The sequence below is a fragment of the Uloborus diversus genome, chromosome 9 (genome assembly GCF_026930045.1).
Source record: "Uloborus diversus isolate 005 chromosome 9, Udiv.v.3.1, whole genome shotgun sequence".
In the NCBI taxonomy this organism is placed as follows: Eukaryota; Metazoa; Arthropoda; class Arachnida; order Araneae; family Uloboridae; genus Uloborus; species Uloborus diversus.
Genome location: NC_072739.1, coordinates 157283779 through 157290126, shown reverse-complemented (window position 1 = coordinate 157290126; position 6348 = coordinate 157283779).

Below are 6348 nucleotides of genomic sequence, written 5' to 3'. Positions count from 1 at the left end.
TTACCACCTCTTCCGGTAAGCTGTTCCAAGGTTCCACTACCCTGCTAAAATAATATTTTTTCCTAACATCCATGTTAGCCTGAGATTTAAATAGCTTAAAACAATGACCACTTGTCCTGTTTTCAGTGCTAAACTTCAGCCCCGTAACATCTTTCGTATTAATAAATTTAAACAGCTGAATCATGTCCCCTCGGTCTCTTCTTTGCTCAAGATTGTACATTTTAAGCCTTCTGAGCCTGGAATCATAATCTAAGTATGTAAATAAAGAACTCATAATTTGCAATTCACAAAATTTAAAATTTGTTTACTATTAAAAGATTATGGCCTGCAATCATCTAAGTTTCTAATCTGGTTCTGAACCATAAGTTAGAACTTTCTGATGTAATGTATATATATTTCATTTTTCCTTCATACCACTAATTCTAAACTAGTACTTTATATTGAGAACCATAGTCTATCAACAAGACGTGGTCAATATCTTCATGGCTAATGACTATATTGATAGGTTAAATTTCTGCACATATGCAGGGGCGTGCACAGAAACGTTGGGCCCCCCTCCACATTGTCTACACCTACATCCTTATATATGAGGGTTAGTCAATAAATAACGAAGAAGAGGCTATAAAAAATACTTTATTCGACATTCTTCAAAAATACTGACCGAAAGTGTTTAAACGTATCCCTCTGGGAAATTGTTGCATAATTCCCCCCCCCTCCCCTGTGCTCATAAAAGTCCTTTGGTTGCTGCTAGCTTCAATTGCGGATGCACTCCTTTACTTCATCATCCGAATGAAATCTTCGTCCCCGAAGTGTCTTCTTGAGTTTCCCAAAGATGTGGGATCATATGAGGATAGATCTGGGCTGTAAGGTTCATGGTTCAAGGCTTCGCACTTAAATTTCCGCAAAAGTTCCTTTTTTGCATTGGCTGTGTGTGGTCTAGCATTATTCTGCAACAGGATGACAGCACGTGAAAGTTTACCAGAAATTTTAGAGCCTTTGCCTTTGACTCTTTTACCCCAAAATCCACCTAACTCCAAAACTCCGAAAGTAATGGCAGAGTTGGGGACTTGGCCGAAAAAACTCCAACTATGGGAATTCTGCACCTTTGACTCCGACTTCATCTTCAAAATGTTTACAGTAAATAATTGTTGCACAGTGTATAAATTTAATTTTCTAAAATTCTTCCAGCTGTAAACCTAACTAATCTCTTCTTGATCTAAGCTTTGATTGATATAAGTTTAGGTCACAGAATAATTTGTTTGATATGTAACTAGCCAGACTTTTCTTTTTATTATTATTCTCTTGAAATTTTGAGCAATGTTATGAAGTCACTGATAACTTGGATATTTTTTGCTCTCATAATTTGAAAGTTAGGTGTAATCAAAATAGCTCAGAGGTTGCCAAAAAGAAAGTCAGATAATTTTTGGAAGTAATATGACAAAACAACAAAGCTGAAAAATCAGAAATGAAGTAATCCTGTAAATCTGTAATTTTTTAAAAAAAATTTAGCTGAAAAAAACTTTTGCTGTTATAAATTTCTAGAACATTAATTTTCAAACTCCCAAACCATGAATTCATTCTTCTTTACAAGTCTGCTGCAGTTGCAGACCTTAAAACATTTTCAATTGGCATCTGAGTTAGAAAACAAACTACCAGCAAATTATTCCTCATACTCTGTTCTTTTACATTTTTAAATTAGGAGCAGCTCCCTGCATGAGTAAATGACAAATAAAAGAAAAAAAAATCAGAAATGCAACTTGACTGAAAGCAAAACAGAAAAACTAGTATGTTGTGGCCATCACAAAACTTTCTTCTAATTTTTCTTATGACATATTCTTGGCTGTTACGAATAATCACTTCTACTAAGTTTTGCTATTCTAAAAAGCAGAATCAAAGCATGAAAAATGAAAATCATTTAAAAAGTATCCTTATATATCTAATAGCTAATGATCGAGCCGAGCCACGACATGATAATTTGATAATATGTTTTGGTAATGTTTAACATGCAGAGAAAGGCTTTATTGTGACAAGGCTGAACTCGATCCGGTAACTTAACTGTTTTACTGGTAAGATTGTCATTTCAGGGGAATGAAGAAACGAAAGAATGGTCAACAATGAATGCTACTTACTGGAGTTTAGGGTTAATCCGCTGGAGTTAGGATTACAATTTCAAATATCAAAATAACACCAAACAGACAATGGCTTTGTTCAAATGCAGAAGCAATTTTCACCTATCATACCTTGACGGGCGATTGTCTAGTAGCTTAAATTAATTACAAACACTTTATTTGCAGGGGTAGAAGTGATCGACTTGTCACATATAGGACATTTACCACAAAAAATATAGGACAAATATAGGACACATTATATGAATAGTTCGCTATGAAAAAAGGAATAATACATACATATTATTTATTTATTCTTATCAATGATTTTGTTTAAAAAAAACCCTCAAACAAAACTATAACTTACACCTGAAATGACTTTCCTGTAGTTGAAAGAAAAATTTTTGAAAAAAGTGTACTTTGTAGACAAAAAAAAAAGTGAAATTTATTGATAATTAATGCAGCAACTCACAATTTTTGCAGGGATAGAATTGTCACAAACATAGCTTATATAAATAAATAAAAACCGTCTTTGTGTTGAGAACTAACAGGAAATAACCAATGCTTTGTAGCACAAATATACAGATATTTTGTTCAATAAAATTCCACAAAAAGAAAAGATTGCAAAAAGACTATTAGAACATTCTGATCAGAAAGTGCACTGAACACAAAAATATACCCGCGGAAACAAAGACCGAAAAAAAAAAAAAACACGCTGGAAAACAAAACAAACTGCTGTTGATGGTGTCATATTGCTGTAGCCAATGAGAGAAGATGCCTGTTGCAGGATTTAGTGAGTTCCTTTTTTTAATTTTAAATTAGTTTGCACACGTACTTTCGACGAAAAATCTGAAGTCAGATAGTTTATTTACTGTTGTTTTAAAGAAATAAATTGAATAAAAAAAACTAGAATATAGGAAATATAGGACATTTCCCAAAAATATAGGAAAGATAGGACGGTTTTCATACTTTTTTTGAAAGTATAGGAAATATATGATATATAAGGACCACTTCGACCCCTGTATTTGTTGATGAATAGAAGATGGCAACAGATAATAAATGAAGGGCTTGTTGCAAAAAGGAGGTGGCTCCAAATTTCAATTTTGAAAGGGGCAGTGTTTAAACTTAAGCATAAAACACCAAAATCACATTCTAATTTTAAAAAATTTTCATGACTTATCTTGGATAACTATTGAGAAGCACACAATGGGATGGGAGTTATTAAAATATAAAAAAGAATGGATTGGTGTTTCCAGCTCTAATGCAGATCTTTTGAAAACAATGAAATTAGAGCTACCTCTGTTTTTGCCCTTTAATTTTATATTGAGAATTCTCCGGTTATTTTCCAACAATTAATTGCATGAGAGGCTTTCTGGAGGCAATCGTACATGAAAACATTTTGTTAATGTGATTTATCTTCCACACTGTTAATTTAATTAAACTATAACTTGTACCAAAGATGACCGAATTCAGCCCCCTTACCCCCTCCTCAGGAATCAGCCGTAGGTCGACTGATTCCTGATCAGCCGACAGTCTGATCTGTCTTCGTGTAGATTCTTATTCCAAATTTCATCAAATGCATTACTTCTTGAGATATAGCACTTGAAAAGAACAGGAAAGAATGTTTGCTTGCGCCCCAACCCCTAAAGAGCTATTGCCACCTACATCAAATCAGTTTTTGTACCCTCTAACATCAACCTGTGAACCAATTTTTGTTTATATCTGTTTATTACTTCTTGAGATATAGCAGTCACATGTAGCAAGAAAAAACGTTTGATTGACCCTTTGAGATATGGGTACCAAAATTGAATCAGCACATGTATCTTCTAGGGTCTACATATGAGCCAATTTTTGTTTGATTCTTCCCGTAACTTTGAGATATAGCAGGTACACATAACAGAAAATATTCAATTGCTCCACTCCCCTTGGAGGAGTTGGCGCTCAACTAATGAACACCAGTTCACATGCAGGCACATATATGCACCAAATTTCAACTGATTTCATGCAGTAATTTTTGCCCTAGATCGACCACAAAAAGCAGGTCACATACAGACAGACATTTTCTAAAAATGGTCAAAATGAACTCAGCCCACCTCAAAACTTATAAACCCATCCAAACTCGAAGATTTTCACGAACCCAATACGTTCTACGTACATATTAGATGTAGAAGAAAGTAAAAAATGACTATGAGAGTCCATGAAAATGCCTATTAATCAACAAAATAAAACTATTTTTTAACCCACATCAATCAACCACTATCTCAGAAATAAAAAAATAAAATTAAAATATCACAACATCTGCACATCATGATCTTTCTTGAAAATTTGTGAGGAATTAATTGTATCTTGCTGTACAAAAGATATGAAGTTGGATCACAGTGAAACTTTTTCTTTGTAGTGATTTTTAACAATAATCCATCCTCTCCCGCATAGTTTAGTTTAAGAGTATACCTTTTTTGAGCAAATTAATGCTGCACTTTTATTAATCAAAAAAGAAAAAAAAAGGGAAAAATCAATTTTTTTTAAACGCTCTCAGTTACCTTCGTTTAAGGACTAAATTAGCAAAATATTTCTTTGCAGAACCTTAAATCAAAACTCATGCAATTTCACATAACATAATTGATCTTAGTTTTTTTTTTTTTTTTTTGGTGCTATAAAAAAATAAAGAAATTTGATCTACAAAAAAGGTTGGAGGATAAGAATTAGGCTAAATAAATCTTTTTGGTTTCATTCAAAATTTAATATTTTTTCCTACATACCATCTGTTTTGGTTAAAGAGTAGAATAGAGAAGCAGTTCTATTTTTGCTTCTGTATGAAAAATATAGTGCCACGAGAGGATAAAGAGCGCTATCTGCAAATATTCCTTTTTCATTTTTGTCATCTATTGTACTTCAGATTTATTGTTTTACTTAACTTATTTGGTTCTGCTGAAAATAAAGCAAATCAAAAACATCAGATTTCGACGCTTCCCTATTGTTAGTAAGGAATCCAAAACATGTTTCTTCAACTATCTCAAAAACTCAGTGCCACAGATACTACTCAAATTCTGCCATACTAAAATACTGCTCATACTGCCTTCAAATGGCAGTATTTTGCCCTTGACTACATTAGTGCCTTAAACTATGGCCCCAATACATGGCGCTGATGCTTAATGGGCCTAGACAATTTATGACTTTTTTGTGTTAAACCGATGCAACTATGATCTGCTCATGCATCCACCAATCAATGTCAACATTTCAAAGTTTGTTTATTTTTGATTGGACGTCATGCATAGAAGTCCTTTGATGTTCAGAAATTTACATGGAGGGGGGGGGGGGGAAGGAAACTCCAGAAAATCAGTGAAACTAAATTTTTACACCTATTAATAACAATGACTGAATTTTTAGAATTAAAAAAAATATATATGTGTCATGAAATTGCTCTTTATTATAAGTCAATGGGAAATTTTACAATTTTTTTTCCTTTTGTTTAAGCCTGATTGTTGAACTTGTGTCACTTGACACAACTTTTATTTTCAAATTAGACCGTGCAACACCCAGCAATGCAGCCATTTTTCTTATAGTAAATTAAACTGGTAAACCATAAAGTGGTAGTTTTGAAATTTTGCTGTATTGTTTGCTTGTTTAGCTTTAGTATACAAAAGTGCCCTACAAATAAGTCAACCCCCCAACATTTAATCTCATTTTTTGTACAAAATTTCTCAACTTATAGGTGAATGTAACAAAATTAAAACAAAGAAGATATTAAGCACACATGTATGCACAGCTGCCAATATGCTGACTTTGAAAATCTTACAATGCACATAATCCTACTTTTTTTTTTTTTTTTTTTGCAAAATAATGCAGTATTTTGCTTTTACTGAAGCTAGTTTAGTTGTAACTTAAGCTTTCATAAATTAATGACTTAGCAGCTTTCAAAAATTTGTTCAAAACAATAGAGTTTTTTTAATAAGTTTAGTGATTAAAATGTTTTCCAGGCTATTATCAGGACAGAGAACAGTGCAGCTCTGTTCCCAAGTTTCTGATGCTACTAAATATTCTTTCACTCTGCATTGCTGTGTGGTATGGATGGAAGGGAAAGCACAGTAAAGGAGAGCCTTTCATACTACAACAGTTTTCAAGTACAATAATCATTCAGTAGAGGATTGACAATAGTCCGAAACGATAGTATAAAGTAGTTGATTATTATGTATCATTTGCATTTGTTTGTTGATCTTCGTGAATTCGCTTTGCTGTTCTATAT